At 36.4% G+C, this 17,739-nt stretch overlaps 1 protein-coding gene across 1 annotated transcript in view; it reads right to left on the bottom strand.

Annotated features, from left to right (window-relative positions):
* LOC123877438 (paired box protein Pax-5) overlaps positions 1-4,665 on the bottom strand; it is a 105,588-nt gene extending 100,923 nt beyond the window's left edge. Inside the window, exon 1 of the mRNA XM_045924239.1 lies at positions 4,519-4,665. The gene's annotated coding sequence lies outside the window, so the exon portion shown is untranslated. The remainder of the gene's footprint in view (positions 1-4,518) is intronic.
* Between the last annotated feature and the right edge of the window lie 13,074 nt (positions 4,666-17,739).

The raw sequence follows: 17,739 nt of genomic DNA, 5'->3' as shown, positions 1-17,739 counted from the left end.
CAAAAGGAAGGGTTATGATTTTAGCCCTTTTTACCCGACTGCGGCAAAGGGTTATGATTTTAGCAGTCTATGTATGTATGTTTGTATCCAGATTCTGTGTGTTCCACCGTAGCGCCCAAGCTACTGAGCGGATTTTGGTGAGTGAGGTGTCAATTGATTCGTTGTTAAAGTCCGGGTAACATAGGCTATTATTTTATACGAAAAAGTAGACTTTACGGATGTTACATCAAAAAAGATTACAATATTTTTTTTACTATTGTGCCTAATGTTGCCAGCATCTTGGGTACAATGCCTCGCTTTGTTTTAGGAAACATTCATAAAAATCATCACTCAGACTACAGTCTTATTCATAAAAATCCCTTAATATAGGTTTAAAACGTTCATTAGCTAAAATGCTCAGTAGGCCTATTAAACGTTTCATAACTTTCTTTATTCATAAAGGTTCAATAAACCTCTCACAACTAAATTCTCGCTATAGGCTAGTTTCGCTTTGTTATGTTGTCGTTCTGATGAATTCATAGACAAAATTGCAAAAAAACTGGGCTCTACACAGAAAAGTGACACAGGTGTGACATTTGTTTTCGAATTTCGGTCAATTGTCTGAGTTCTGGAGGATAGTTAGGTATTATCGTTCGGAGTTTTGTTCCGCTTTATTTAATTATAAAAATGGAAACAGGAAGGAATTTAGAAATTAGCGTTAGATTTTATTATACTATTTAAAAAAAAAAGATGTATTAGGTAAAAGTATGTATTAGAATTTAGATACAGTACCTGGACATTCATGGAATAAAATCCTTTTTTTTAAATTGAAAATATTACAATAAAACTTAAAGCTAGCCTTATCTAATTACTATACAAATCATGCCCGTGTGGAATGGTGCCAAGAATACTGGCTGCATTTCCACGCTTGACAGCCAGGCTGATCCGTTGCGCAAAAAATGAGCCAGCCCTTTTTTTTACCCAAATCCTTCTCGGTTTATGTAGTTAGGTACTGAGCTGCATCACCGCCATATTTCTTACGTTAGAAGAAATCACATACCTATGTAAAAGAATGATTACATGAAAAGAAACTTCGAAATTAGGTAGAAACTTTTAGGTACCTACTTCACGACGTCCGTCCCTAGCATCTTATAGCAATTAAAACTTGCAACTCTAGTTAATTACCACAGCCTCTCGAATCCAGAATAAATAACGTACAAATAATAATGACAATGCAATGGCACTAGAATCAACCAAAACAAAATAACCTCACTTCCAAACAAATTATCAGCTGTTAAGACAAGACGGCGGCCATCTTGTTCTTTAATAAGGGTTTATAGTAGGGTTCAGCCTGTTATAAGTTATGGAGCCGTTATTGAACACTTTTAGCACTATTGAACGTTTATGAATCATGTTTTTGAGAACTTTGCTTATAACAAGCTAATAAAGCTTCTACAAATTTTTATGAATAAGACTGTAAGTTTACTAGCTTTAAATTGACCCGTCGGCACAAGCTAGCAGATATCCGTACGTTATAACGGGGGAACATACCTACATTAAAAAAAAAGATTCCGACGAATTGAGAACCTCCTCCTTTTTTTCAAGTCGGTTAAAAACTCTAACACTACTCTATCCAACACATTTTGTTTAATCAGAAAATAAGTAAGGCCAGGCGGTCCTGGGATGTTGAACTAATGATGATTATTAATTTGATTATTAATTGATGTTAATTATAACAGGGCTCTCTCCGTCACTCACTCCATACTATCGTATTTCCAATTTCATTTGAATATTAAGCAGCCAAAGTCCATGTTTTGCAGACTATTCTAAAAACTAATATCTATGGTTGTGGTGTTTTAATTTTTCTAAAAATATGTAGTTTTAAAATTATAGGGGCTCAAAGATTTGTATATAAATTTTTAAGACCGCGTAACTTTGAAACCGAATATTTTAACAGAATTCTGGAAAACCACAGACACAGATATTAGTTTCTAGAATATTTCTGCATTTCATGGACTTTGGTTGCTTAATATTCAAATGAAATTGGAACTACGTTTGTATGGAGCGAGTGACGGAGAGACCCCTCTTAATGTCATAGTGACTGTAAAAATATGCATAAAAACTAATATGGAGCGCAGACAATAAGCATGCCGACAGAAGCACTTATCTTTATCGACTCGTTATAATGTAGGTATCTTAATAGCACAAACTATTCAGGTACCTATTGGTTATTCATTTTTTACTTATTTCATCTTTTATGCAACCGTTTTGATACTATTCTTTACTTTCATGTTCGATATTTTGTCATTTGATTTGACTAAGGGACAGTTGAATGACAGGCGGTTAAAGTTACGTTACGGTTAGCGTTAAACTTTGACCACTTAAAACACTTGAACACGAAAATTATAAAGAACTGTCGGGCATGCAGGTTTCCTGAAGATGTTATCCTTCATCGTGAAACAAATATTTATAAATTTCTTAACAGGGCTCTCTCCGTCACTTACTCCATACAATCGTAGTTCCAATTTCATTTGAATATTAAGCAACCACAGTCCATGAAATTATACAGAAATATTCTAGAAACTAATATCTGTGTCTGTGGTGTTTTAGATTTTTCTAAAAATATATAGTTTTAAAATTACAGGGGCTCAAAGATTTGTATGTAAATTTTTAAGACCGCGTAACTTTGAAACCGAATATTTTAACAGAAATCTGGAAAACCACGAACACAGATATTAGTTTCTAGAATATTTCTGCAAAATTTCATGGACTTTGGTTGCATAGTATTCAAATGAAATTGGAACTACGTTTGTATGAAGCGAGTGACGGAGAGACCCCTCTTAAGTGGCTATTAGGTAAAACGAGACAGCCGTGTTATACCGCTGGCATAAATCTGTCTCGTTTTAACTGAAACTTAAATCTAAGCAAAGTCAAAGTCCGCTTTATAGATTTCAACCTTAGACTGCATCATCACTTACCACCAGTTGAGACTGCAGTCAAGGGCTAACTTGTATCTGAATAAAAAAATAGCATGCACTTTCCTGAAGATGTTTTCCTTCATCGTTAAAGCAAATGACATTTATAAATTACTAAGTTATACTTAGTGCTTATTTTATCGGTTATTCTTAAAACTTTATAAGCTCTTTTAAATTATCAAATTGTGCATTATGATTTAGGTATGACTGTATGTGTGATTTCATATTTCTAGCGAAAATTGGAAAGTTAAACAACTTGCTATCATAAAAAATAAACTGCCGTCGCTACACGCACGTCTTATTACATTGATAATAATAATTTTTCAGTTATATCTTAGATAAGTACTTTGTAATAAATCTTGAGAGATAGTTTATAATATTATTTGTAAAGAATAGCCGGCTGACTGAGTTGAAGCCTACTGGCTTTTTGTTATAACAGGGGGTGTCTGGGAACCTTGTCGATTTAAGTTGAAAGGTTTACTTAAAGTTAGATCAAGGGTTCATTATATTACAATAACAGTCTCCAAGATTTAGAGTAAATCGATTTATACACTAATTAACTGATGCCCGCGACTTTGTCCGCGTGGAATTAGGTTTGAAAAATCCCGTGGGAACTCTTTCATTAGTCCTAAAGGATAAAAGTCTAGCTGGCAACAGCAAGTTTTTAGGGTTCCGTTTGACTACCACAGCCATTTTGTTTGAATATAAATGGTAATTAGCTAAAAGGCACATAATACATAAATTATTCTAATTAGTTTCCACTAAAACAAGCAACAATGAAAATTTCTTATAAGAACACATGAAAATCAGTTCTGTTAGTCAGAAAATTCTGTGGAAATAACTCAATTACTAAGTACCTATGTGTGTATGTAGTGGTTATTAAATAGGTAGATTAGTGCATAGGTATAGTGACATAGAGTTAGGTACCTATTTACCTAAAAGAAAAAAATATCTTTCATAATATCTAGGTATCGTTCCAACAATGTTTGAACTTTCCAAGTAAGTAAATGAAAATCCTAATACTATTAATATTATAAATGCGAAATGTGTTTGTCTGTCTGTTTGTTACCTTTTGAAAGCTTTTCCGTTTAACTGATTTTGACGAAACTTGATACGGATATAGCTTATATTATCCCGGAAATGGATATATTATGCTTTTTTGTATCCCGGAAAAGTAAACAGTTCCTATGGGATTTTAAAAATTAAATCCACGTGAATGAAGTCGCGAAATAATGCCTTTATTTTCTTATAAGAACTAATGGTTCACGTTTAACTCGGTAGAGAGAAATCGGGTCTCTACATTTTAAGTAAAAAATGATAAACGAATATCTAGGTAAGTATATCAGGTAAAGTTAGCCAACTTGAGGCTCTACATGTAGTAGAAAACTTTTTTTACTCGATGTAGAAGCATTTCTTACCAAATTTCAATAGAAACACACCGTGAAAGTCTCCACAAAACATCGAATTTTCATTGTGAAAACTTGGCTTTGCAACCGTAAAATATGAGCACATTATAAACCAATCAGTCGCCTGAAAAAATGCATTACTAAAGAAACAAACATACCTCAAGAACCACGCAACTAGAATAACCGAAACTAATAAACTAGAAATGTACACAAAATTGTCCACAAGTAAAACCACTGTAACACAGGCACTATAAGGTTTTTTTTACAGTTTATTATGCCCGCGGGCTATAACGTCCGCTCGCGTCGACGTCCAAGACTCAAATGCGGTTGACTGGAACCAGGCGACTCCCGCGCAGCCTGCAACAGTGTGACCATGTAAATCATGTATACCACATATACACACACTTATGTAAGGAGTTCTTATATAAAAGGCATATAATTTTGACGGCGGAAAAGCGCCATTAAGTTTAGGTTCGTGATTGCGTTGACGGAGACTCTTCAATTAATTGTTTTTTTCGAGTTTGTGTGATTTCAGAGGAAACACCAAACAGTATTAGGTATTGCTCCGACCAAAACCTTTTTAACCCCCGACCCAAAAAGAGGGGTGTTATAAGTTTGGCGTGTGTATCTGTGTATCTGTCTGTGGCATCGTAGCGCCTAAACGAATGAACCGATTTTAATTTAGTTTTTTTTGTTTGAAAGGTGGCTTGATCGAGTGTTCTTAGCTATCATCCAAGAAAATCGGTTCAGCCATTTGAAAGTTATCAGCTTTTTTCTAGTTACTGTAACCTTCACTTGTCAGGGGTGTTATAAATTTTCAATTTACACTTGTTATTAGGGGTTTTTAAGCTTTGTGGACAAGTCCAGAATCCCCACCAGGCCTGGACGAGTCAATTCTTGGCAGGAGGAGGAGGTTTATGAAGTGGTGATAGTAAAAAGAATACCCAGCTGTGTTTGTTGTGGGCTCTTCTTAGACCTGGGCGCGTTTGGAACCCTCATAGCTTTAGTTTTAAGTTACAAGTTTTAAGTTAGTTAAATATCACCACTATTATCATCTTACAAATCTAACAATTCTATCAAAATGTGTACAATAGGTAGTACCTTATTTGAATAGGTAATTGATTTTGATTTGGAGAAATTTATGAATTTCAAAGCTATAATGCACCTACCTACATTTATATCGGTAGTAAATTCATATAATTTCTATAGAGGATTGAGTTTGGTTCGGTGGGTAGCTTCGGCCATGGCTAGTTACCAAATACTACTCTACCAGATACCTGGTCGGGCGATGGGGTGATACAGGTAGCAACTAATGCTGATCAAAGTACCTCTTTCTTGCCTCTAATAAGCTAGAAGCCTATTAAGTTCGATAAAACAATAAAAACCTCTAACCTACTAAGCAAATAATCTATAGTTTGCATAAAACGAAATGACACCTTTTACTCGGAGTACGTACAAAGCAGTACTTTCCTCGCTCCACTTTTACACAGTGGATACAGTCGTCATTATCCACGGTCGAGGTTTCGTGGTATAATCAATTTTAGTTTCCGATCGAGCCTTCGTCTTCGGCTTCGGCTGCCATCGGCTAAAAAATACCTTTTTTTAGGGTTCTTAAAAAAGAAGGTGTTTATTTTTATTTTATTTTAAATTCATACTAGTTAGCCCTTGACTGCAATCTCACCTGGTGGTAAATGACGCTGTAATCTAAAATGGCATACCAATATGGCAGTTTTTTGTTAAACCCATAGTTCTTTTGTTTCTCCACGGTTACCAGAACGCTAAATCGCTTGGCGGCACGGCTTTACCGGTAGGGTGGTAAATAGCCACGGCCGAAACCTCCCGCCGGACCAGATTACAGAAAATTTAGAATTAAGAAATTCTCCTGCCGGGAATCGCTATAAATTAAAAAAAATATATGAAATAGTGTACCAATCACACTAATATTATAAAAGCGAAAGTTTGTATGTGTGTGTGTGTGTGTGTGTGTATGTTTGTTACTCCTTCACGCAAAAACCACTGGACGGATTTGGCTGAAATTCGGAATAGAGATAGATAGTATCCTGGATTAGCACATAGGCTACTTTTTATACCGGAAAATCAAAAAGTTCCCACGGGATTTCGAAAAACCTGAGTCCACGCGGACGAAGTCGCGGGCGTCAGCTAGTTTTAAATAAGTGTTTTACTACTATTACAATTTTCGTAGGGATCTCTAATGTTTTTGAAAATAAAATATACCCTAGGTCACTTAAGAAATAATGTAGTTTTCTACTGGTGAAAGAATTTTCAAAATCGGTTCAGTAGTTCTAGAGATTATTTCCTACAACTTACAAACTTTACCTTTTTATAATATTAGTATATCTAGATAGCGAGCATAACATGTACCTCCTTATTTTGATAGCGAGCATATCAAATACTTATTTTTGAGACTAACTTTAGGTATTAACTAGTAGCCGCTTGGTTATGACTCTATGAGTTATGACGTTCTAACTATCAAACCGTGACGGCATTTCTTTAATTAAAATTTTTAAAACTGCTCATTACTACAAAATCCAAACTAATCCATACTAACTATCCATACTAATATTATTAATGTGTGTCTGTGTGTCGGTTACCTTTTCACAGCAATTCCGCTTCATCGATTTTGACGTTTGGTATAGAGTCATACCTACCTAGACTACTTTTTGTTCCGGAAAATCAAAAAGTTCCTTCAGATTTTTTTAAAAACCTAATTAATCCACGGGATTTCGTTAGTATTTTACATTATTTTATAGAAACTATCTAGCCCGCTCAGTCTTCGCTTCAGAAAACAAATTCTACTGAGAAGAGCCGGTAAGAAACACGGCAGTTGCTTTTTCAGATGGTAAAAATTACAATATTATCAATGTAACAAGTATCTCATCATTGAGATACTTTGTTAGTATGGATAAATTAGTATGGAGCAGGCCAGGGGGTCAGGGCCCTGAGGTTCGATCCCAGGCACGCACCTCCAACTTTTCGGAGCAAGCAATTAATACCTATCAGCAGTGGCGTGCACAGGTTTAAAGCCAGGGTAAGCATTAAGGTATGAACTTATTTTCTGGCAGGTCATAATGGAAAATAAGTGTTGATTTATTACAACTAGGGTAGGCAGTACTTCTATACCTCTATGAGTTGCACGCCACTGCCTATCAGCTATCTCTTGCTTTAACGGCGAAGGAAAATATTGTGAGGAAACCTGCATGCCTAAGAGTTCTCCAAAATGTTCTCAAAGGTATGTGAAGTCTGCCAATCCGCACTTGGCCAGCGTGGTACAGTATGGCCAAACCCTTCTCATTCTGAGAGGAGACCCGTGCTCAGTAGTGAGCCAGCAACGGGTTGGATGATGATGATAGGGAAAGCGGATTGAGCTCAGATATAGACCTTTGGATGTGGTGACTATTTTTTTTTTTTTTGTAAAAGATATGTGTTTTATAAAATACTAGCCGATGCCCGAGACTTCGCCCGCGTGGATTTAGGTTTTTGAAATCCCGTGGGAACTCTTTGATTTTCCGGGATAAAAAGTAGCCTATGTGCTAATCCAGGATATTATCTATCTCAGCCAAATCCGTCCAGTAGTTTTTGCGTGAGGGAGTAACAAACATACACACGCACACACATACACACAAACTTTCGCCTTTATAATATTAAGTGTGACTCAAGACCCGTCCCTGATTTGCACTCATTGCGTAGCTTATTACAATTTTTGCAGAGATCTCAATTTTTATTTTGAAAATAAAATACAGCCTGTCATTCAGGAATAACGTAGCTTACTACTGGTGAAAGAATTTTCAAAATCGGTTTTGTAGTTCCAGAGATTACTTCTTACAAACAAACTGACAAACTTTACCTCTTTATATATTAGTATAGATGACAACTTTCCTTTTGTATAGGTATATCACTTTACTTTTTGAAAAAAAAAACTTGAAAATAAAATTAAAAATGCAAACCGCTTTTTAAAATAATGTAGGAAATGGTTATCTTAAAAAAATCTGGTGTTAAAACTGTGCGCGTGCGCCGCCAGCTCTCTTTGTTATAGAGTCAGTGCTTCTCAAAGTGACTTTAATTAATTAAACGGTCATTTTTTAATGGTTGAAAACTATTTATATTTCTAGTATTAATCATACACTAATTAAATTTAAATGCATACTAATATAGTAATATTACTAGCTGATGCCCGTGACTTCATTCGCGTGGATTAAGATTTTTAAAAATCCCGCGGGAACTCGTTGATTTTCCGGGATGAAACCCATCCTTTGTTAGTAACGACCTTTCAACTATCACTATGCCAAAAATCAAATCGATTGGTTGCTTAGTTCGGCCGTGAAGGAAGAACAAATAAAACACTTTGCCATTTAAAATAGTAGTATAGATAATTATAAAATATATAAATGCAAAAGTGTGTCACTTAAAGACTTATAAGACTAAAATTTTGAATCTCTAACTAACCCCCGACCCAAAAAGAGGGGTGTTTGCCGTGTATATCTGTGTATCTGTGTATCTGTTTGTGTCATCGTAGCTCCTAAACGAATGAACCGCTTTTAATTTAGTTTTTTTTTTGTTTGAAAGGCGGCTTGATCGAGAGTGTTCTTAGCTATAATCCAAGAAAATCAGTTCAGCCGTTTCACTTCACTTGTCGGGGGTGTCGTAAATTTTTAATTTACACTTGTTTGAAATTCATTTATCGACCTTTTTTAGCATTATTTAAAAGCAAAAGATGCTCTTCTAAATTTGCTTTTGTTTAGAGAAATACATAAGAATCGACACTCAAATAATCGCTGCCGTCAAACTTTTCTTAGCCATTTCTCAGAAAATTTTGGTGGCAGCGATCATTTTGTTTTTTAGAGTGAACAATATAATAGATGCCGTTCAGAAAACTTTGACAACAGCTGCTCACAAAAGTCAGTTACAACATCGAGCCGTTACAATTTATTCACCAACTCTTCCGGTTGAGCGAGACAACAATACAAAGACTGCACGTGCGAAGTAGAGACGACACTATTTCCACCTGCCAGTACCATCTTTTTTTACTCTCCTGGTTTTTTTGTTTCGTCTAATTACAATTGTAATGGTGCAATATTGACCACGGTTGGTGCCACGTTGGTGCTGTAACTATTTTAGCTGGGTCTTGCAATTTATTTGTAATACTTAACTAATTTAATTGTAAGTTTATGTAGTCTATGGATTCGTTAGAGAATGGTTAGGTTGTAACGTAAGAGTTTTTGTTATTGTTGACAGATTTTCGCTTGACTTGGTCTGTTCTGTCTGACGGTAAGTGATTCATCACCTCACTCAAAGATGATTCAGTCAAAGATGGAAATATAAGTCTCGATTTTTTACTTAGTTTCGTAAGAGCTTCGAAAAAATTAGCAATAGACCACTTACACCCTACCTATAAGAAAACTGTACTATCCTATAACATAATAGTATAGTAGAGTTTTCTTTACTATTATGTATTCTGAGCTATAAGAATAACTTCATCTGTTTGAAAAATCGAAGAAAAGAACATGACAACAAAAATACCAACACAAATATTTTTAAGAAATCCTATAGGATATACTACATACCAAATTGAGTTTTGAAAATATTGAGTTGTGTTTTATATAATGAACATACTTTTTTCTTCCTTAGTTTAATAAGAGAGAGTTTTATTAAGAGTAGGTATAGCAGAGACAAGTCATAATTATGTACTTATTTCTTTACTTTACTAATAAAAGTTTCCACACTGCATAAACCTACATAGCTTAAAATTTCAGTTTATCTAAAAAAAAAATCAAATTAAAAATCATTTTTCTATCTCTAAATATAAATACAATACCACAAAGCTACTAATCATTATTATTTGCCTACAAATCAAATTATTATACTAATACAATAATGCTCCCATGCAAAAGACTTCAACGCGTTCCTTCCTAATGTAATTTCGCAACCAAGCATTTTCGAATTATAACTTTTTATCTTGGAAAGAAAGCAATTTAAAATCATTGTTTTACTATTATTATTTATGTAGTTGGGTCAAAATGAACTAATTTAGCTCAAAGCACTGGGTCCTTTAGATTTTACAAGTGGGGTTTGTTTAAACGTAGATCCCAGCAATGAGCAAAGCCATTAGGGCAGCTATCATAAAAGCTCTAAGAAAATCGAAAAAGAAGAAATCTTTTTTTATCCATTTGATGTATACTAATAATCGTTATTATTTACAAAGCTATTTACAATAAATCCCTCACCTTACAGGTGGTCTAGTTTGCTGAATAACTACCCTTGATCGGTTTCTACACGGCATCGTATCGGAACGCTAAATCGCTTGGCGGCACAGCTTTGCCGGTGGGGTGGTAACTAGCCACGGCCGAAGCCTCCCGCCAGACTAGTCTATTGGTAGAGACAATGATAAAGTCTTAATAATAATATAGTTTGTTCATAAATTCGTTTCCAAGTGTACCAGCAGGAGTAGTGAGGGGAAGACGCGCCACAATTATCGCACTTCCGCTGCAGGACGTTAGTGATGTACCCCACACTTACTTGACTATAGATATCGATGTTTTAGCTAAGTATTATTAGTTTTCATTTGTTTTTTATTTTCATTTGTTAGTTTTACTTACGGATACTTACACTCATACATTAAAAAAATACTTATCCACATATTACTAAATGTAGTTGCCATTTATAAATGAAAACAACATTTACAAAAAAAGTTAAAAAAAAACATTACAATAAGGCGCTGCGCAAACGTAGACACTTTCGTGTCTTGTGTCGGACACAAGCTACCAATTAATTATTTTGATTTCTTTATTACCAGTATGAAATCAGCCACTTCCGGCGCAGACGTAAACATTTTTTGTGTCCAGTTGTTTCCACTTGACATATACTCGTTGCTGGTAAAAAAAGTGTTCGGTGTCGGTAAATGAAACTTAAAGTCGTCAGTTGAAGACAAACAATATTGATAAATTTTGTACTGAGCTGCGTAAACGAATGATTTGCACTCGGTGCCCGATTCAAACAACAGTGTTTCCTACCAATTACAATCCAGGTATATTTAAAACAAGAGTGAATAGGCACCTTCTAGGTAAACGCGTCCCATCTTAGACCACTCACTTTCCATCAAATGTGATTGTGGTCAAGCGCTTGCCTATAGTAAATAAAAAAACCAGCAAAGATCTTCGACGTCTTCTCTTCTTCAGAAATAGCAACCGGTTACCGGAGACTATCCAATCGGCGCAACCGGACACAACAACACTGGCGACTGTGTCTGATTGCCGCAACAGGACACAGCAACTGTGGTGCGGTTATCGACATCGATGAAACTGACTAGGTAGCAAGTACATCACTAGCAGCGCAGGCGGCGGAGCGCGACGAAGAAAGCACAACCGTTCTAACGGCCGACACTCGCCGAAGAAATTATACAAGACTTGTCCACGGATAGGGGGAGAGTACATTACCAACTACTGTGCCTGTTTTGATGCGGTTTTTGTGGCCCACTACAAGTGAACTATTCTTTTATTTATGTCTAAGTAATTGAAGATTCTTATCATCTACTTGTTATGCTTATGATGTACCTATACATCATCATCATCATCATTTTTTTATTTTTAGGGTTCAGTACCTCAGAAGGAAAAACGGAAACCTTATAGGACCACTTTGCTGTCTGTCTGTCTGTCTGTCCGTCCGTCCGTCCATCGTGTCTGTCAAGAAACCTATAGGGTACTTCCCGTTGACCTAGAATCATGAAATTTGGCAGGTAGGTAGGTCTTAAAGCACAAGTACAGGAATAAATCTGAAAACCGCGAATTTGTGGTTACATCGTTTATAAACAATTAAAATGTGTTTTAATTTTCAATGTAAGTAAAAGAACTACTTATACCAACTGGGGTATCATATGAAAGGGCTTTACCTGTACATTCCAAAACGGATTTTTATTTATTTTTATGTATAATAATTTTTGATTTATCATGCAAAATGTTGGAAAAAATACCCGAGTACGGAACCCTCAGTGCGCGAGTCTGACTCGCACTTGGCCGGTTTTTTTTTTTTAAATATCTAATTGGAACGGCAGTGCCATTCACACTAACTAGATGATTAATGATAAATTATTATACAAACACAAAACAGACAAAATACGAAAAATTAAAACAAATGACACAATAATGGATTTTGAATATACGCTGAGGGCACTGAATGACCCTGTTCATTCAATGCTCTCCGCGTACCTCAGTAACTCCCGAACTAACGATAACCACCCGTCATTGAGTGAATGATGGGTCCCATTGACCATTATTGTCCAAGAGCGGGTTTTAAAGGAAGCCAATGACATATTATTGTACATTGAATATTTGAAAAGAGCAACCGCCGAGTTTCTTGCTGGTTCTTCTCGGTAGGAACGGCATTCCGAATCAGTAGTAGATTATTTTGACGATTCAAAAGCACTTGTAAAAGTTTAATTGAATAAAAATATTTTGAATTTGAATGACCGCGGTGATGCCATAGCTCGAGCAACAGAAGTTACAATGATGTGGGACCATTTTCAATTTTCAAAGTTAGGTAACTAACTATACCAAGTGGGGTATCGTATTATGAAAGGGCTTTACCTGTACAACATAAACAGATTTTTATTTATTTTTATGCATAAGTTTTGATTTATCGTGCAAAATGCCAAAAAATCACCCGAGTACGGAACCCTCAGTGCGCGAGTCTGATTCGCACTTGATTGGTTTTTTATTAAAATAAGATCAAGACAAGATCCTAGTTAGGAATATGGTAAATAGAGATTCTAATTACGAAAAGGCTATGTACGTACCTACTATAATATGTCGTTACAGTTTTAACAATTATTGCTTAGGTACTAGAGGATGCCCGCAGCTTCGCCCGCGTGGATTTCGGTTGTTTAAACCCCGTAGGAAATCTTTATTTTTCCAGGATAAAAAGTAGCCTATGTCCTTCCCCGGGATGTATCCTAAGTCTGTACCAAATTTCATTAAAATCGGTTTAGCGGTTGGGCCGTGAAAACGTAGCAGACAGACAGACACACTTTCGCATTTATAATATTAAGTTTGGATGAGTAAAGCAAGTAAAACCGCTGCAAAAACCTACTCGTAACATAAAACAATATTTCTACAAAACTCATTCTCTACAATATTAAATGAAAATCACAACAGCACATTGGTCAGCGGGACGGACCATACAGTCCACTAATTAACATGACCCGTACGTGCGAGCGAGAAAACTGCACTTTTCCACCCGAGCCAGAAAAGGATAGCATAACCTCTTATGTTCTTATGTTTATAATCGGCGCACGAGTCGATACACACACAGGCAGACGTTACAAGTTAACACACATGAATAAGTGGTGTATGTGTGTGTGCGTGTGTTATATGGTTTAACGGAAATTTCTGGCACATATTATTATGATGGATGCTATGCTATAGGTATTACACTTGACATTATGATGCGATAGGCATCTAGAAATGACTGTAATATGTCTTGCCGTGTCATTAGAACTGTACCTAAGTATTATAAACATTGCCTAGGATATGAGTGTGACGTTATTTAGTACTTTTATGTTAATTTTTATATTCATTGAAATTAATGTTCTAGAAATTTCTTATTACCTTACTTACGGATGTAGTTGGGTTTCCTTATAATTGGTAACAGACAATCAAACTCAATGATTTTCAAAAGTCCTAGCATAGCTTTCGCTATGTGATTCTGAGCTTTTTTATGGTTAGAGCGTATGGTTAACCCTGTTTATGGTGATTATAAATTAATGATTTACCTTAACTAATACTCCTAAGTACAACCGACATAGCTCAACGGGTTGCGAAGCTGAGTCGTGGCAATAGGCAGGACACATAATTCAAAAAACTGGCCAAGTGCGAGTCAGACTCCCGCACCGAGGATTCCATACTCTAGTATTTTTTCGACATTTTGCACGATAAATCAAAGACTATAATGCATAAAAATGAATAAAAATCTGTTTTAGAATGTACAGGTAAAGCCCTTTCATGTGATACCCCACTTGGTATAGTTATCTTACTTTGAAAAATGAAAATACTAATCATGAACACATTTTTTTTGTGATGTACCTAAACACAAATTCACGGTTTTCGGATTTTTTCCTTTACTTGTGCCTTCATGCCAAACATGATTCTCTAGGTCCATTATTTTTGTGATGTAGCCACAAATTCACGTCATGCAGACAGACAATAAAGGGATCCTATAAGGGTTCCGTTTTTTTTTTTGTAATACGGAACCCTAAAAAACTTGACTTTTCGTTAAAATCTTTGTTGCCCAACAAAATAAGTATGAGGTACGGAACCATCGATTTATGGAACCCTAAAAAACTGATAGACGTTGGGTTCTCAAGATGATAAAATGGTGAAAGATGTAAATCGCAGCGTTGGGAGACTCCCCACTAGGTGATAGACAATAAATTGAATGAGACTGTGGAGAATGCCAGGACCTACAAAGGGTTGTACCTTTTGTTAACGGGAGGGAAATCCTCTTAAAGTACCCGATGTCCTGGATAAACAGGTAGGTACCTACTAAACCGCCTCGGTCGCCACCCTCAGCGCTTATTGGGGGGCTTCGAGATCTCTCATGCATCGGTGCAAATAGTTGTACCTGTCAAGTGCCGTGGGATGATAAATATGGGTAGCGATACCTTTTTTACCCGACTGCGGCAAAGCCAAAAGGAAAGGTTATGATTTTAGTTTAATTAATTATAGGCAAGCGCTTGACCACAATCACACCTGATAGAAAATTATGAAGTGGCCTAAGATGGGATGCGTTTACCAAGAAAATGCCTTTTACAGGTACCTAGTTACTTAGGTGAGCTTTCTTGTGTGTAAAGCGTTCACAGTGTACAAGTTGTTGACCCCCTGCGCACGCGCCGCTTATTTATCAATTACGTCGGAGATGAACTTCTCGCTCTGCCGGCCAACTGTGGCCGCCCGGAACGCGCCCGCTATGTACAGCCGCAGGAGGTACCATCGTTACACGAAGAAATTGCAAGAAAATAATATTTGCTCGTAATAGTAATATTGCAAATCTCTCTGTAAACAAAATCCTAATGAGGAAATCCGTAGAAGAACCAGAGTGACTGACTTAGCTCAAAGAATTAGCCAGCTGAAGAACTCATTACCGCTGTGGCAGACGTGTTCTGGATTGGATATCACGTATCAGCAAATTCAGTGTGGGATGACCTCCAACGTGCTGGACTGACGACCTTAAGAAGATAGCGGGAAGTGGGTGGATGAGAAAGGCGGAGGATCGTGTTTGGTGGCGCGCTCTTGGGACGGCCTATGTCCAGCTGTGGACGTAAACAGGCTGATTGAATATTTGCTCCTGTTAATTGACATATTAAGGGGCCAGCGATGAAGATCAGTAAGAACTGCAGCCATCTTCTCCCCCGCCTCAGCCACCCTCATAGTGCGGCAGTCCGCAAAATCGCTTGGCGGCACGGCTTTACCGATAGGGTAGTAACTAGCCACAGCCGAAGCCTCCCACCAGACCAGAGATTTAAGGTACTATAGGTAATATTACATCGACGAAGTCGTGGGTACAAGCTAGTTATTGATAAAAAGTTAAAAAAAACTCATACGGACGTACCCAGCGCCTGCGCCTGTGCTCTCCTCACCGCACAAGTAAGGCACACTTAGCGCGATTTTTTTATTCTCTCCACAATTACTGCACACATGTGCGCGTGCGCATGCACACGAGTTACACGTGTGTGCGTTTAACAGTTAAGCACCAAGATTGTTTTATAGCTTAAAACTTTCTGATGTTGCGATTAGGTACCTACTTGTATACCTACCTTACCTTTCGTTTCCTGTTCGCCTGTTATAATCATAAAGCCTGTAAAGTGGTGATAATAAAAAAAGAACACCCGGCTGAGTTTGTTGTGGGCTCTTCTCAGACTTGGGCGCGTTTGGAACCCTCGTAGCTTTAGTTTTAAGTTACGTAATTAATTGTAACCACTATATCGTACAAAAACAATTTTGACCGTCAAAAGGAGTACAATTACTTTGAATAAATGATTTTGACTTTGACTTTGCCTTAAAGATAATACTTTTATTATTATTTCTATTGCTGTACAGAAGGTCCAAAAGTCATTTGTAGGAATGGGTATAGCCGGTATAATCTTTTATAACAAAATTCCTCAGCCAATTTTGGACTTGCCTTTACACAGGTTCAAAAAATCTATTAAAAATATGCTCCTGAGAAAAGCATATTACACTATCTCGAAGATTATGTAAATGATAAAAAAGCGTGGATTTGACCTGCAATTCGCTCCAGCAATGCGCAGGACTTCAATTGCTTTTATACATGGCATAATATTGTATATCAAATCTTTGAAAAGAGCAACCGCCGAGTTTCTTGCTGGTTCTTCTCGGTAGCAAAGGCATTCCGAACCAGTGATAGATGCTTTTGACGATTCAAAAGAACTTGTCTAATTGAATAAAAATATTTTGAATTTGAATTTCAACAAAAATATAATAAAGTAAAAAGGTACTAGGCACTATTTAGGTATTTAGCTACATTGTAAGGAAAAGTATAATAACTAGAATTGAAACTTGTAATGTAAATGAATTAAGTAACGGCCGAATGAACCTATGATACACCTACCTATACCTATGCATACTGATATAATTAGTGTACGTACCTAGATACATACACAATTAAATAATTATGCATAGGTTTTTATGACTTACTCATTATTCAGGAACTAAGTGCTCTAGGTATGTTACGATGTGTACATTATCAGGGCTCTCTCTGTCACTTACTCCATACAATCGTAGTTCCAATTTCATTTGAATATTAAGCAACCAAAGTCCGTGAAATTTTGCACACATATTCTAGAAACTAATATCTGCGCCTGTGGTGTTTTAGATTTTTGTAAAAATATGTAGTTTTAAAATTACAGGGTCTCAAAGATTTGTATGTGAATTTTTAAGACCGCCTAACTTTGAAAAGGGAATATTTTAACGGAAATCTGGAAAACCACAGGCATAGATATTAGTTCTCGGTACGTTTCTACAAAATTCCATTGAGTATGATTGATTAGTATTTCAATGAGAGACGAACTACGTTTGTATGGAGCGAATGACGGAGAGACCCCTCTTAATAGTTTGATGGTAAGGATGTCGGCCTCCTCTATTCGGGCAGTTCGGGGTTGTATCCCAGGCACGCACCTCTAAATTTTCAGTTATATGTATGAATGAATGAATGAATATACTTTTTTGTACACCACAAAATTAATACAGAAAAAAAAACATTCAAAGTTAAACAAAATATAGGCAGGTGGGTAAAATTTAGCGGCCTAGCGATCTCCTCCAGGCAACCAATCAATAATAATCAAATAAAATCTATGT

This window comes from Maniola jurtina, chromosome 23 (genome assembly GCF_905333055.1).
Source record: "Maniola jurtina chromosome 23, ilManJurt1.1, whole genome shotgun sequence".
NCBI classification, from domain to species: domain Eukaryota; kingdom Metazoa; phylum Arthropoda; class Insecta; order Lepidoptera; family Nymphalidae; genus Maniola; species Maniola jurtina.
This window is presented reverse-complemented; position numbering and strand designations above follow the sequence as displayed.